This window comes from Bombina bombina, chromosome 1, assembly GCF_027579735.1.
Source record: "Bombina bombina isolate aBomBom1 chromosome 1, aBomBom1.pri, whole genome shotgun sequence".
NCBI classification, from domain to species: Eukaryota; Metazoa; Chordata; class Amphibia; order Anura; family Bombinatoridae; genus Bombina; species Bombina bombina.
The window spans coordinates 1,216,734,488-1,216,751,933 of record NC_069499.1 but is presented as its reverse complement, the minus strand read 5'-3'; the positions used below and the strand labels follow the sequence as shown (position 1 = coordinate 1,216,751,933).

Sequence of the window (17,446 nt, the reverse complement as noted above, 5' to 3'; positions counted from 1 at the left end):
TTTATGACAGAGGTAACTTTCAAGGATTTTCTTTCTTCTTTTCCTGATAGGAATATGTGGGTGAAGTGAAAATGTTTGTTTTTTGTGAAACATGCTTAAAATTCAAGAGGGAGTATTTAATACCAAACATTTCTTGTGATGTATGTGACTCACCACCTGCATTGCTCATTAGCCCATCTCTCTTAACCTCACCTTACTTTTGTATTCATGAACTTCACACATTCCTAAAGACTCTCTCTCCCCCTTGCAACTCATCACAAAAACAGTCTCACTACTGCAAATCCGCATCTCATGTCTCATGTCACTCTCCCTCTTGCTCATACTAGCTGCTGATGACATCTCCCCTAATCCTGGTCCCCCACAACTTTCTTGCCCTGCACACCCATGTGTGCCCTTCAATAGACTTCAAAAACAAAACTCTGATAACCTTAATCTTATTCCTCTTGCATCTAAAGCCACCACCCCCTTCACTAGTGCACTATTGAACTCTCGCTCTGTTTGCAACAAACTCACTTTTATCCATAACCTCTTTATCTCCCACTTTCTCAATCTTCTGGCTCTCACAGAAACCTGGCTCTCTCTTTCAGACACTGCTTCCTCTGCTGCACTGTCACATGGGGGTCTCCACTTCAGCCACACTCCTAGGTCTGACAATAGACAAAGAGGTGGTGTTGGTATTTTACTTCATTCGAAACACACATGATTCGCCTATTCTCTCCCCTCTCTATACACATTACAGTCATATACCACCCCCTGGCTCCGCAACTCTATTTCTAGATCATTTTGCCGCCTGGCTACCTTACTTCCTTTCCTCAGATACCCCTGCCCTCATTCTCGGTGACTTCAACCTCCCTGTTGATAATCCCACTGCCTCCTCTGCAAAACAACTTCTGCAACTCACTTCCTCTTTTGGCCTGTCACAATGGACTGACTCTCCCACTCACAAAGATGGTCACTCCCTTGATCTGATTTTCAGTTACCAATGCACTCTCAAACTTCACAAACTCACATTTTCTTCTTTCTGACCACCACCTCCTCACTTGTACCATCACCTCCCTCCCTACAACTCTCCCTCCTTCTACCCCTCACACTAAACTTCACAGAAGAATCAAGTAATTAGATCAGCAACAGCTCGCTAGCTCTCTCGAACCTCTTCTCTCTTCCATCCCCTCCTTTTCCTTCCATCCCCTACCATTGCTCGGAAAACATACACTCATCCTCAGCCCTGGCATACTCCTCTGACACGGTACCTACGCAGATGTTCCCGTACTGCTGAGCAACACTGGAGGAAATCTCTGAGTTCTGCTGACTTTCTTCACTATAAGTTCATCTTGAACTCTTACTATTCGGCCCTTAATCTATATAAGCAACATTACTTCTTTACTCTTATCTCTACTCTTTCTTCAAACCCAAATCGTCTGTTCTCCACATTCAATACTCTTCTCCACCCACCCCCACCTCCCACCACAACTTTTCTCTCAGCCCAAGATTTTGCCAGCTACTTCAACAACAAAATCGACTCCATCAGAACTGAAATCAGCTCTCAACATACTACCAGTCTCCCACCCCCTCAAAAGCTCACAATCATCCAAAACCCACACAGCCATAAATTTAGCTCTTTTGACCCTGTTACAGAGGATGAAGTTTCTGCCCTTATACTATCCTCTCACTCCACTACCTGTCCCCTCGACCCCATCCCCTCACAACTACTCCCCTCCCTCTCTTCTACCCTTACACTTATACCCACACACATCTTCAACCTCTCCCTCAGCACTGGTATAGTTCCCACATCTCTTAAACATGCATTAGTCACACCTATCCTCAAAAAACCTTCTCTCGATCCAACCTACCTATCCAACTACCGCCTTATTTCCCTACTACCTCTTGCCTCAAAGCTTCTTGAAAAGCTAGTATATGCATGTCTATCCCATTTCCTTACATTAAACTCCCTCCTTGACCCACTGCAATCTGGATTTCGCCCCCTTCACTCAACAGAGACAGCAATTGTTAAGGTTACCAACGACCTACTTACAGCAAAATCAAAAGGCCACTTCTCTCTACTTATCCTCCTTGATCTGTCTGCAACCTTTGATACTGTCGACCACCCTCTTTTGCTCCATACTCTCCAATCCTTCGGCATCTGTGACACAGCTCTCTCTTGGTTCTCTTCCTATCTGTCTAACTGTACCTTTAATGTAGCCTTCACTGGGGTATCCTCAGCCCCGTTAACTCTTTCTGTTGGGGTATCGCAAGGCTTTGTCCTCGGTCCCCTTCTCTTCTCAATCTACACGTCCTCACTAGGTTCCTTATTAAAGTCCCATGGGTTTTATTATCATTTGTATGCCGATACCCAAATCTACTTCTCTGCACCAGAACTATCTCCTTCCTTGCTAACCCATGTATCTAACTGTCTCTCTCATATCTCATCTTGGATGTCCTCTCACTACCTCAAGCTAAATCTTTCCAAAACTGAGCTCCTTATTTTCCCCCCTTCTTCCAAAATCTCCACCCCCCATGTCTCTATAACTGTTGATAACTCCATCATTACCCCAACCTCACATGCCCGATGTCTTGGGGTCACACTTGACTCAGATCTTTCTTTCACTCCTCACATTCAGTCCTTGGCTAAAGCCTGCCGCTTCCACCTTAAAAATATATCGCTAAAATTAGACATTTCCTTACACAAGACACAACAAAGATTTTTATCCACTCTCTCAGCCTTTCCAGCCTCGACTACTGCAACTTTATCCTCTCTGGTCTCCCTAGCCTGCCGCCTAGCTCCTTTACAATCCATAATGAATGCCTCTGCCAGGCTCATCTTCCTTGCACGTCACTCTTCATCTGCCGCACCTCTCTGCCAATCCCTTCACTGGCTTCCTCTTGCCTCCAGGATTAAACACTAAATTCTCACTCTGACACACAAAGCCCTTAATTGCATTGCTCCCCCTACATCTCAGACCTTGTCTCCAGATACTCTCCCTCCCATCCCCTTTGCTCCGCTCATAATCTCCTCCTCTCCTCCTCTCATGTTACCTCCTCACATTCCCGTCTACAAGATTTCTCCAGACTGGCTCCCATCTTATGGAACTCGCTGCCTCACTCCACAAGAATCTCCCCTAGTTTTAAAAGCTTCAAGTGCTCCCTGAAGACTCTACTATTCAGGGACGCTTACAGCCTACACTAATCTTCCTATCTCCACTGCTATCCCCTAAAACCCCATAGAATGTAAGCCTATGAGCCCAGCTGTTTGTAGTTCACCTTCATAAGAGCCGACTACAACAGTGCAACTCTCGGCAGGACCCTCTCTCCCCATTTGAGCCCTGTAATAATTTTTATATACCACCTATGTTCATAGCGCTGCGGAACCTGTTGGCGCTCTACAAATACCTGATAATAATAATCTGAGTGATTTATTGCATAAAATAAAGCCCTTTTCGAGTTTTCACTAAGCTTATTCTATGAAATTGCTATTCCAAAAAATAAGCCCTCAGGCTAATTTGCATAAAAACACACAGCCAAAACAGTTTATGCTTACATGATAAAATTACATTTTTAATGATAGTGAGAGTCCACAAGTCATCACTTGCGGGAATTGCCCTCCCGGCCACCAGATCTTTAAATTCATCTTACTTCACATGTTCCTCAGTCATGTATATAGCCAAGTAGATGATAAAAACAGAAAAGCTGAAAAAACGCAGTGCCCTAAAGAAATCAGCTCTTTTCCCTGTAAAAAAATAAAAAGACCCCCCAACAGTAAAACCCACAACCCAACCAACCCCCCAAAATAAAAAACCTAACTCTAAAAAAAAAACTAAGCTACCCATTGCCCTGAAAATGGGTATTCAGCTCTTTTTCATTGCCCTTAAAAGGGCATTTAGCCATTTTAAGAATGCCTGAAACCCTAATCTAAAAAAAAACACCCCAAGAAAATGTAAAAAAACCTAACACTAACCCCCGACAATCACTTACAGTTTTTGAAGTCCGGACATCCATCCTCATCCAGGTGGCAAGGTCTTCATCCATCCAGGCGGCGTCTTCTATCTTCATCCAGGTGGCATCTTCTATCTTCAACCCGGCGGCGCGGAGCGGATCCCTCCTGAAGACGTCCGGCACGCAGCATCCTCTTCATACGGTCGCTGCCGTATACTGAATCTTCAATGCAAGGGAGCCTTTTCAAAATGGCGTACCTTGCATTCCTATTGGCTGATTTAACTTTGGAAATTCAAATCAGCCAATAGGATGAGAGCTACTAAAATCCTATTGGCTGTTCAAATCATTCAATAGAATTTCAGTAGCTCTCATCCTATTGGCTGATTTGAATCGCAGTTGTTTTTTTCTAACACTTTCTCCCCATTGATGTCTATGGGGAAAGCGTGCATGAGCACGTCAAAGCAGCGCTTGGATTTTGTGCGGTATGGAGCTCATAGCAACCATATTGCACGCACAAGGTGGCTTTTTCAAAACTCGTAATGGCAGCACTATGGAGGGTGAAATAACGCAACTTTTGTTGCTTTCATTACGCACCCTCTATAGCACAAAACTTGTAATCTAGGTGATTGTTAAAGGGACATGAAACCCATATTTTTTCTTTCATGATTTAGAAAGAGCATACAGTTTTAAACAACTTTCTAATTTACTTCTATTATCTAATTTGCTTTATTATTTTGATATTCTTAGCTGAAAAGCATATCTAGATAGGCTCAAATAGCTTCTGATTGGTTGCTGCACATAGATGCCTCGTGTGATTGGCTCTCCCATGTTTATTGCTCTTTCTTCAACAAAGGATATCTAAAAAATGAAGCAAATTAGATAATAGAAGTAAATTGGAAAGTTGTTTAAAATTGTATTATCTATCTGAATCATGAAAGAAAAAAATTGGGTTTATTGTCCCTTTAAAGCACAGTTTTGATGTGAACTGAAAACAAGATGATGACTACAGGTTTCAATACCAAGGACTTATTATATCTTCTTATACTGTATTTTAACATTTTTAAACCTGTAAATTGTCGTGAACCTGCTACCTTGCTACATTATGTCTGCCTAGGAGACCCTTAAACAAGATTGCTCCTTTGTAAAAGGTTTTTTATGGGGGAAGCATCTCCATAAGTCTAAACTCGCTGACGAGAGTACTTTTCAAATTGCTTGTGACTACATTATTGAATCATTACTGTTAGTGGCAATACAGACAGTGCATGTATGACTTACAGTCAAATGTGAAAATAAAAAATAAAAACACACCAATTGTAGATGTTGGGGTCCTGAAGTGACGTTTCTGCATATTCCCTATACAGATGTAAATGTTTGCCCTGTCTACTGTATTCAGCCTCTACAATAGGAATGAATCAAGCTGTAATGAATCCATACCATGTATATTAATAGACCTTTTACAATGTGTTCTGTATGTTTTACATATGAGCAAGATAATAGACTGTTGGCAAATAGCAGTGAAAAAGTTGTAACGATGTCAAAAATGCTCTTGCGAGTACTGTACCTTGATTTGTCAAATTTGAGAAATCAAAACTGGTATTGAAAGGGTGTTGGATTGTGATTAAAGCCTATGGGCTAGATTACAAGTGAGGCGCAAACGGTTTTGCGCTATCGCAATCGCCTTTTTGCGAGCCATTTTCAATGTGCTAATATTACAAGTTGAGAGAAATCGCAATTGCGCTTGTGCAACATACTTTTAAGCTTCAATCCTTACCCCAATCTCAGAGCTCTGGTTAACTGTTTTCAGAAACTAAATAGTTGCACAAAACACATAAAAAATACATTACAAAGTACAGTTATACTCATAAACTATTAACCCCAAAACCGCCATCCCCCCACATCGCAAACACTAAAAAGAACTATTATCCCCTAAACCAACATCCCCCCCACATCGCAAACTATCTAAATAAACTATTAACCCCTAAACAGCCATTTCCCCACATTGCAAACATTAAATAGAATAATTAACCCCTAAACTGCCATCCCCCCACATCGCAAAGTAACTAAATAGACTAGTAACCCCTAATCCGCCATCCCCCCACATTGCAAACACTAAATGGAACTATAAACCCCTACATCAGCATTCCCCCACATAGCAAACTATCTAAATAAACTTAACCCATAAACCGCCATCCCCCACATTGCAAACAATAAATAGAACTATTAACCCCTAAACCGCCAACCCCCCACATCGCAAAGTAACTAAATAAACTATTAACCCCTAAACCGCCATCCCCCCACATCTCAAACACTAAATAGAACTATTAACCCCTAAACTGACATCCCCCCACATCACAAAATATCTAAATAAACTATTAACCCCTAAACCACCATTACCCCATATTGCACAATTAACCCCTAAACTGCCATCCTCCCACATCGCAAAGTAACTAAATAAACTATTAACCCCTAATCCGCCATCCCTATATCGTAAACACTAAATAGAACTATTAACCCCTACACCAACATCCCCCCACATCACAAACTATCTAAACAAACTTAACCCCTAAACCGCCATCCCCCCACATCGCAAAATAACTAAATAAACTATTAATCCCTAATCCGCCATCCCCCCATATCGCAATAGTAAATATAACTATTAACCCCTAAACCAACATTCATATAGTAGAACTTTGCATGTTGCATATTCATTTTTTTTACAAATAATTCAATGACTCATACAATAGTTATTTTAACAGACAATCTATAACTCTGGAACAACAAGAGAAGAAACACTGAGACGGAAAAAGTCAACATATCAGTCTTAATTGTCAGTCTCAGGGGATATTGATATCTTACACTCTGGATATTATATTGCTTTATAGGGTTAAAACCAACCATAAATATAAAAAAGAGATTTATTTTTCTTATGATGAGCCCTGTGGGTTTCTGCGTCTAGCTTCCCAGTACATGATCCAGGGTTCCCATAGAGCTATAAATTGGTCTTTGGTGGAAGTCTGCAGCTGCACTAGACATCTTGTAAAATTGCTCTATTTTCTGTTCTATCAGATAGAAACCTGGAGGTTCCGTTTTCCAGAATTTAGCTATAGTTAACCTTACTGCTGTACTTGTCAGCACTATGAGCTTATTTTGTTGTAATGTGAATAATCCATGTTCGGGGAGAAGCTCTACTTCTTTCTCAAGAACCACACAGCTAGATTATGAGTTTTGAGCGCTATAGGGAAATTAACGAGCGCCACAAAAGCGTCGTTATTTCACCTCCCTATAGCGCTGCTATTACAGGTTTACAAAAAGCAGGCTTATGCGGGCGATATGGTGGCGTTGAGCTCCATACCGCACAGAAATACAAATGCTCCTTTGACGTGCGATCGTGGAAACAAAAGCTCCGTAACGCAGCCCAATTGATGTCTATGGGGAAAGAAAAAGTTAGGTTTAAACACCCCTACTCTGCTGCCCCTAACATCGCCGCCACCTACATTACAGTTATTAACCCCTAATCTGCCGCCCCCGACATCACCTATACCTACATAATGTTATTAACCCCTAATCTGCCGCACCTAACATCGCCGCCACCTACATTACACTTATTAACCCCTAACCTGCCACCCCTAATGTCGCCGCCACTATACTAAAGTTATTAACCCCTAAACCTCTGGCCTCTCACATCACTAACACTACATAAATATAGTAACCCCTAAACCTAACCCTAACTTAACCCTAACCCTAAAACATAAGTCTAACCCTAACGTAACCCTGAACCTAACCTTAAAGGGACACTGTACACAAAAATTTTATTTTGTAATTCAGAAAGAGCATGCAATTTTAAGCAACTTTCTAATTTACTCCTATTATCAATTTTTCTTCATTCTCTTGCTATCATTATTTGAAAAAGAAGGCATCTAAGCTTTTTTTTTGTTTCAGTACTCTGGACAGCACTTTTTTATTGGTGGATGAATTTATCCACCAATCAGCAAGGACAACCCAGGTTGTTTATCAAAAATGGGCCGGCATCTAAACTTACATTCTTGCATTTCAAATAAAGATACCAAGAGAATGAAGAAAATGTGATAATAGGAGTAAATTAGAAAGTTGCTTAAAATTTCATGCTCAATCTGAATCACGAAAGAAAATTTTTGGGTACAGTGTCCCTTTAACCCCCCCTAACTTAAATATAATTAAAATAAATAAATACAAATTTACCTGCAAAATAAAACCTAACCTGCCTTACAATAAAACCTAACATTACAATAAAATAAATTAAATTAATTAAATACAATTATCTAAATTACAAAAAAATAAACACTAAATTACACAAAATAAAAAACGAAATTGTAAAAAAAAAACGAATTACATCTAATCTAATAGCCCTAGCAAAATAAAAAAGCCCACCCAAAATAAAAAAAACCTAGCCTACACTAAACTACCAATGGCCCTTAAAAGGGTCTTTTTTCCGGGGCATTGCCCCCAAAAAATCAGCTCTTTTACCTGTAAAAAAAATACAAACAACCCCCCAACAGTAAAACCCACCACCCACACAATATTTAACCTAGATCTGATTCTTGTTAATGATTGTAACGGAAAATAGTCATAAATGAAAAACATGACTAGGGTGTAGATTTCTAGTGTGAAGTTTGAAAGCGTTTTTCCCCCTAAGTTCCTAGGAGTGGTCGAATGTGTTGTATCGCAGAGTATAATTGTATTTCCTCTATTGTAAACTAGAGAGTGTAAGACAAGTTTCCACAATATGAGCATAAGAATTAACAAATTAACTATAACAATTAAGTACATGAACAATTGAACAGCGGCAATGTAGCATTTGCTGCTAACTTAATAACCAGAGGTATGAGGAAAAAATAGGGGTGAGATGAGGTTTAAGGGGAGGGAGTGGGATGATAGGGAAATTATTGGAGGACCCCTACAGGCATTATATTTATAGCATGAGGAGGGTTAAGGATGTTAGTAAGGTGCATGTGTGTCTTGTAATATATATCATACATCGTAAAACATATTATCAAGAGAAAAACAGAGAACAATAGAAAAATCAGATTTACTAAATAACAAACAAATCTGCCTAACTACGGATATTTTTTAGAACATTAGTAATATCCTGTATAGCTAATCTCAGAGAGTTGAAATTAATTTAACAAACCAGCATTTGGTACTTAAGTCAGGTAACCTGTGTCTCAGTCTCCTGTGTTTGGTCCGCCTAGTCCATGGTTCTAAGATCTCTTAAGTACCTTTTCTGTTTCTTCTGCTTTCCAACTTGGGTCCAATCTTGCTGGAGCGATTTTCTTTGCGGCTTTGGCTGTGGTGCTGAAACTTGTTGGTCAGGTAGTAGTCGCAACTTTTGGAGGATGTAGTGGCCTTCCTCCAGAGTAGAACAAGAATAGGTAGTATTGTGATAGGAAAACACAAGTTTAAAGGGAAAGTTCCACCTATACTTGATCTGTGTACTGGCAAGGACATTTAGGATGGGTTTCAACTCTCTGCGCCGTCTTAATGTGATTGGCAAGAGATCTGAGTAAATTTACAATTGATGCCCTTCAAATGTAATTGTCGTCTTAATGTGATTGGCAAGAGATCTGATTAAATTTACAATTGATGCCCTTCAAATGTAATTGTCGATGCGGATCTTGCAGCTTTAATTATCTGATCTTTGATGTGGAAATAGTGCAGTTTCACTATCAAATCTCTGGCCAGAGATGTTTGTGGAGGCTTAGAAAGGGCTCTATGTGCTCTGTCCATCAGAAACATGGTAGCATCCGTTTCAGGCAGTAGATGTTGGAAGATTTTCGTAAGCGTGTCTTGAAGGTTAGAATAGTTTTCGGGCAGATTTCTAATGCGCAAGTTTGACCTTCTTGATCTGTTTTCAAGATCTTCCAATTGGTCCTTTAGTCTCTTGATATGTGAAGATTGTTCTTGAATGGTGTTATGGATGTATGGTATCTACTCCACTACTTCATCAAGTTTCCCCTCAAGATCAGTAGTACGCCCTCCTATCTCCAATATGTTTTGCTTCAGATCAGCTAATGCTGTTTATAGCTCTTTTTAAAAAGGGCCTTTATCTGTACAAGTAATTCTTTATTTGGAGTGGTTAGTTGAGTGGGCTCAGTGTGTTCTTCAGAAGTATGACTTCCCACTGGTGATAAAGAGGCTTCCATCGTTATCTCTGTAAGCTGAGAGCGAGAAAGGCAGTCCTTAACTGTCTGTGATTTATTCTTCATGTTTACTAGTAGTCCCAGATATTGTAGTAGTGTTGAGGGGGTAGATCTGCTTGTGCTGCCTGAAGGAGTCCTCAAAATTATTTAATTAAATCATGTAGCTGTTGGATAGTAGGTTTACCTTTGGTTCAGACTTTACATACTGTTGCTGCCGTTCCCCTGCTTCACTAGAGCATAGTATGGTGCGCTGTGGCGATTAGGGTTTCGTCTATAGTTTCAGTTAATAATATTGTCTTGTCTGGTTTTCTCTTGCAATAAGTAAAACCACCAAGAGTTGATTGTCCCTTGTCAGCGTCTCCTCTCCTAACTTCCCACCTATGTCACAAGTAGTTTCACCAGTAGGGTTGTGGGAGCAGTGTTTATTCCCTTAAGGGACAACTAAGTGGGGGTACTAAGCTTTTATGATATATTACTGAGCAAGCCTTAAGTTATTTATATAAGAATTGCCTTCACTTCATTAAGAAGCCTATAATTATGTGTGGGGATTGCTGTCTCTTTGCAGGCTTTTCTGTTGTGAGTAAAATTAAAGATGGCGATTTTCCCGCCTCTCTTACCCTGTATTCTCAGACTCCTCTATACTTTTTGGCTATCCTCCCTCTTTGCAGCTATAAACCATCCGTTTTCACTTGCGCTGTGGATTGTGCTCCGTGAGTTATTGGGAATTATTTAGGAACTTTGTGCTGTTTGGGTCCAGTTGCGAGTTCCGAGGTAGGTTGCAGCTGCGGTCTTTCCTGATATTGTTCCAGTAGTGTCTGATTTGGATATTTTCGCCTCGGTTTTAAACAGAAAAGTTTGTTACCGGATCATCCAGCTTTGTATCTTGCTATGTTTTACCACTGTTTTCTCTCATTTGCAATGGATTTTGCAAGGTTTAAAGGTGTCTTTTTGCTGTTTTTTGACAGAGCTCTGTCTAAATGCTTCTATCCTCTCTGGCGGTTAGCTCCGCCCCCCCTAAAAATTGATTTTTTAAATGATTTTTTATCACCACTGCCCTCTCTTACCAAGCGAAGTGGTGACCAGAGAGGACAGTAACTCGTTGCTGTAGTCTGCAGTCTTTCCATCTTAATATGAGGAGAGTCCACGGCTTCATTCCTTACTTGTGGGAATACAGAACCTGGCCACCACAAGGAGGCAAAAACACCCCAGGCAAAGGCATAAATACCTCCCCCACTCCCCTTATCCCCCAGTCATTCTTTGCCTTTCGTCACAGGAGGATGGCAGAGATGTGTCAAAAGATTCGGAGTAGACTCTTATGAAGGGTAGTACTCTTCATTATGGGACTGTAATTTTAAGTAGTCTTATCAACCTCTCAGTGAGAGCATTGATGAAGGTTAGGGTCTGGAGATGCAGGGAGAGTCTTTCTGCGAAACCATCCAGACTCGTATTAACAACTCCTAAGCAATCAGTGTTGACAAGTTTCACTGCCTGCTTCTACCACTCAAGTCCATGTCAGGTGCGATGCTACAAGACTATCAAACTTGAGAGTCTTGTGTGTCTGTTCAACAGTGATGATTCCAGTAAGATTGTTTTATTTTATATCTTATGATAACGTAAGAAGACAGGGTCACAGTGTGACTCCTTTATCTGTATGGAAGGTAGGGTTAATATCTCTGGAAGGGGATTATTGAACAGGGGGGATTTATACATGATTTGCTTTATTATGTTTTATGATGCGACATATGTGAGATGAGGCTCTGGCAGATGTGGGAACATTCAGGTTTTACTTTCATTTTGGATAAACTGCGCAGCCTGTCAGTTTGGCAAGCTTTTCTTCCTGCAGCAGGGGCGGTCCTGCATGGCACTCCATGTGACCGGGGGTGGCCTCTTTAACTTCCTCTTTCCTGACCATGCGGTTGACAGGAGAAGAAGCGGTTTCTCTGTGGGGCCTGGGTCATAGGAGGTGGTGAGTGCCCCGGCCATTGGGGGTATAAAGGTGCCATTTAATTTTTCTATAGTCCATTTTAAAAGCGCAAGCTATGGAGGACTCTGATGTGTTAGAGGGTACTCCCTCTTACCCAGATCTAATACCTGTTTTTATTGTGTGCTCAACTGTGTTCCACATGCCTTGATAAAGTAGTTATATCTAAAAAGACTAAGATGTTTAGTACAACTGAGCAGTCCACCTCTGAGGGGTCTCTGTCCCGTGAGGTGCGTTCCCTACAATCATCTCCGATTACTCATGCAGCTCCCCATTATATGACTAATCCTCCTTCTTACCGCCAGACTTTTCTGAACAGTTGCAAATGGCAGTGTCTGCGGCTTAACCTCGCCCTGCTAAGCACAAGCGAAAGGTTAGATACTGCTATCCTTCCCAGGGGTCATCTACCAACTTGCTGGATGTATCTGATTCTAGATTATCCGCTGATGAAGACGCCTCTGATACTTCAGAGGAGGCTCTTTCTGGGTCAGAATCTGCTGCCTCTAAGCCTTCGGCTGCGGAGGAACCTGCTTTTACATTTGGGATAGAGCACTTGTGCCTTCTGTTAAAAGAAGTGTTGGCTACGTTAGAGGTTCCGGAACCGTTACCTGAGGAACCTTCTATTCCTAAGCTTTATAAGGTTTATGAGGACAGGGTAGTGCCACAAACTTTCCTGGTTCCCGTTAAGATGGCAAATATTATTAAGAATGAATGGGAAAGACTTGGATCCTCTTTTTCCCCTTCTTCTTCCTTTAAGAAATTGTTCCCGGTTCCTGACTCCCAAATAGAGTTGTGGGGGTCTGTCCCTATGATGGATGGATCTATCTCCATGCTTGCTAAGTGCATCACTATCCCGCTTGAGGATAGTTCATCATTTAAGGAGCCCATGGATAAGAAGCTAGTAACTCTGTTGAGAAAGATGTTTCAGCACACTGGGTTTTTATTTCAACCTGCAGCTGCGGTTGCCGCAGTGGCTGGAGCCGCTACCTATTAGTGTGACTTTCTATCAGAGATGATCAAGGTGGAAACTCCCCTCAATGAGATCCAGGAAAAAATTAAGGCCTTGAGGGTAGCCAACTCATTTATTTGCGATGCAAACATGCAGATTATTCGCTTGAATGCCAAGACATCAGGCTTTTCTGCTCTGGCCCGTAGGGCTCTGTGGCTGAAGTCTTGGTCCGCTGACATGACTTCAAAATCTAGACTCCTTTTCCTTCCATTTAAGGGGAAGGTTCTTTTTGGTCCAGGACTGGACTCTATCATATCCACAGTCACTGGGTGCAAGGGTGCCTTTTTACCGCAGGATAAGAAGAACAAACCTAAAGGACAGGGTCCTAATTTTCGTCCTTTTCATTCAGATAAATCCCAATGCCAGAAGCCCTCCACGAAGCAGGATCAGTCCAAGGGATCTTGGAAACCATCTCAATCTTGGAATAAATCCATGCAGAACAAGAAGCCCGCTGAGACAAAATTGGCATGAAGGGGCAGGTCCCCGATCCGTTGTTGGATCGCGTTGGGGGCAGACTATCTCTCTTTGTGGAGGCTTGGCTAGGAGACGTGCAAGACCCTTGGGTTTTGGAGGTCATTGCTAAGGGGTACAGGATAGGTTTCAGATCTCGTCCACCTCGAGGCAGATTCCACTTATCAAACCTGTCTTCAAGACCAGAAAAATTAAATGCTTTTCTAGGGTGCGTGAGGGATCTCTCCTCCCTAGGAGTGATTGTGCAACTACCTCTAGCAGAGAGAGGTCTGGGATACTACTCAAACCTTTTTGTGGTCCCAAAGAAGGAGGGTAAGTTTCACCTGATTCTAGACCTAAAGTGCTTAAACAATTTTCTGTCGATGCCATCGTTCAAGATGGAGATGATAAGGTTTATTTTTCCCTTAGTTCAAGAGGGACAGTTCATGACTACAATAGACTTGAAGGATGCTTACCCTCATGTGCCAATACACAAGGATCACTTCAAGTTCTTAAGATTTGCTTTTCTGGACCAACACTTCCGGTTAGTGGCTCTCCCATTTGGTCTGGCTACTGCCCCAAGAGTCTTTACAAAGGTTCTAGGGGCTCTGCTTGCTGTGGCGAGATCCAGAGGTATTGCAGTAGCTCCATACTTGGACGACATCCTGGTCCAGGCTCCGTCCTGCCGGCTGGCAGAAGACCATTCAAGAGCTCTGCTACTTCTTCAATCTCATGGATGGAAGATAAACTTTGGAAAGAGTTCTCTGGTTCCCAGTACCAGAGTGGAATTCCTGGGCATGATAATAGATTCCGTATCCATGAAGATATTCCTTACAGACCAGAGATGTTACAAAATTACTTCCAACTGTCTTGCCCTCCAGACCTCCTTAAGACCATCTGTGGCCAGGTGTATGGAGGTAATTGACCTCATGGTGTCCAGCATAGATGTCATTCCATTCGATAGGTTCCATCTCAGACCTCTTCAGCTGTGCATGCTGAGACAATGGAACGGCAATCACAGATTTCTCTGGACAACCGGTTGATAGAATCGCTCTCTTGGTGGCTCTGTCCAGATCGTCGTCCCTCCCAGGGGACATCCTTCTTGAGACCATCCTGGGAGATTGTGACTACGGACGCAAGTCAATCAGGATGGGAAGCTGTTTGAGGTGTCAGGAAGGCACAGGGTCGGTGGCCTTGAGAGCAATCTCTTCTCCTGATCAACATTTTGGAACTTTGAGAGATCTTCAACGCTCTGAAGGCTTGGCCTTTTCTGGGTTTGTCCCAGTTTATCAGATTGCAAACAGACAACATTACCTTGGTGGCTTACATCAACCATCAGGGGAGGATGAGAAGCTCCTTAGCCATTAGGGAAGTATCTCGGATTCTGGAATGGGCGGAGGCCCGCTGCTTCTTGCTGTCAGCGATCCACATTCCGGATGTGGACAACTGGGAAGCTGAGTTTCTCAGCAGGCAATAGTTTCATCCGGGGGAATGGTCTCTCCATCCCGAGGTGTTTGCGGAGATTTGCAACAGATGGGGCATGCCGGAGATGGATCTCATGGCGTCCAGACTCAATGCCAAGCTACCCAGATACCGGTCGAGGTGCAGGGATCCTCAGGCAGAACTGATAGATGCCTTAGCAGTACCGTGGGGGTTCAACCTAGTTTACATTTTTCCACTGTGACCACTTCTACCTTGGGTAGTGGCCCACATTAAGCAGGAGTAAGCTTCAACTATTCTAATTGCTCCATTGTGGCCTTGAAGGATGTGGTTTGCGGACATGGTGGGGATGTCGTCATCTCCTCCATGGAGGATACTTTGTCGCAGGGATCTGCTGAAACAGGGTCCTTTCATCAAAATCTGGATTCTCTGAGGCTGACTGCGTGGAGATTGAATGCCTAGTCCTAGCCAAGAGAGGTTTTTCTGAGAGAGTGATTGGTACTCTCATTCAAGCTAGAAAGCTGGTCACTCATTGCTTCTATCATAAGGTGTGGAGGACCTACTTATTCTGGTGTGAAGAATGTGGATTCCCCTAGCATAAGATCAATGTATCCAGGATTCTTTCCTTTCTCCAGGATGGCTTGGAGAAGGGACTTGCCGCTAGTTCCTTGAAAGTACAGATTTTGGCGCTATCTGTGTTATTACACAAGAGGCTAGCTGAGCTTCCTGAAATTCAGTCTTTTTGTTCAGGCTCTGTCTAGAATCAGGCATGTGTTTAGACATTCTGCTCCTCCTTGGAGTTTAAATTTGGTTCTTAAGGTTTTGCAGAGGGCTTCGTTTGAGAATATGTATTCAGTTGACATTAAGTTACTGTCTTAGAAGATTATTTTTCTACTGGCTATTGCTTCAGCACGCAGAATCTCTGAGATGGCGGCCTTGCAATGTGAGCCTCCTTATCTTGTTTTTCATGCTGATAAGGCTGTTCTTCACACTAGGTTGGGTTTTCTCCCTAAGGTGGTGTCTGATCGGAACATCAATCAGGAGATCGTGGTTCCTTCCTTGTGTCCTAATCCTTCTTCTTCGAAGGAACGATTACTTCATAATTTGGATGTGGTTCGAGCTTTGAAATTCTATCTTCCAGCTACGAAGGATTTTAGACAGACTTCGGCATTGTTTGTTGTCTATTATGGGAAGCGCAGAGGGCAGAAGGTTTCTGCCACTTCCCTATCTTTTTGGTTGAGGAGCATTATCCGCTTAGCATATTAAACAGCGGGACATAAGCCTCCGCAGAGGATTACGGCTCATTCAACTAGAGCTGTGGCTTCTTCTTTGGCCTTCAAAAATGAGGCCTCTATGGAGCAGATTTACAGGGCAGCTACCTTGTACTCCTTACATACTTCAAAGTTTTACAAATTTGACGTGTTTTCTTCGGCTGAAGCAGCTTTTGGGAGAAAGGTTTTGCAGGCTGTGGTGCCCTCAGAATAGGGTCTGCCTCTCTTTTTACCCTCCCGTTTTTCATTCAGTGTCCTCTAGAGCTTGGGTATATTTTTCCCACAAGTAAGGAATGAAGCCGTGGACTCTACTCATATTAAGATGGAAAACATAAATTATGCTTACCTGATAGTTTCTTTTCCATCTGTATGAGTAGAGTCCACGGCCCCTGCCCGTTTTCTCCGTTGGGCGGACCAAAATTTTTGTTTGTTCTTCTGGCACCATTTATACCCTGAGATATCTCCTACTGTTCCTTGTTCCCTCTGCAGAATGACTTGGGGATGAGGGGAGTGGGGGAGGTATTTGGCTGGGGTGTCTTTGCCTCCTCCTGGTGGCCAGGTTCTGTATTCCCACAATTAAGGAATGAAACTGTGGACTCTCCTCATACAGATGGAAATTAAATTATCAGGTAAGCATAATTTATGTTTTTCTGGTAGCCAGTATATGACGCAACCACATAAAAACTTAGTTTCTGTGTTTTGTATTCGTATCTCCACACAGAGTAAAATTATTGGGCCAAAAGGAAGTATACTGGATATTTAATTTGGGTACTAGAGTACCGTATGGCCTAAACTCAGACTGGGATGTAAAGTTGTATGCAGATTAAATAAAAAGGTATAGATAAGGTTTTGCACAGAGGATGAAAAGCCCTATGTATGTGGATTATTATTACTACCTTAATGTTATTAACATATGCAACAATGAATTCACATTTATATGATGAGATGTATTAATTGTTTGCGCACCGCTTCCCCTTGGGTTAAATATATAGTGAGGAGTTATTTGTACATAGTATTTGTATATGAATTTTGTGAATAATATATGTACAGAACAAATGTAGATACTTGAAAACATTTATGGAAACTTTTTGTGTGTTAAATGAGATGTATATATGTATATATTACTAGAGTTAGGTGGACTTGTATAGATTAGTATAAGCATCACCACTGATTTGAATAATTATTAGTT

The 17,446-nt window shown here is 42.0% G+C and overlaps 1 protein-coding gene across 1 annotated transcript in view; it reads left to right on the top strand.

Moving 5' to 3' along the window:
• The window catches only part of LOC128664100 (protein NLRC5), a 429,645-nt gene that overhangs the window by 62,143 nt on the left and 350,056 nt on the right, over positions 1–17,446 (top strand). The gene's annotated exons all lie outside the window — the stretch shown is intronic.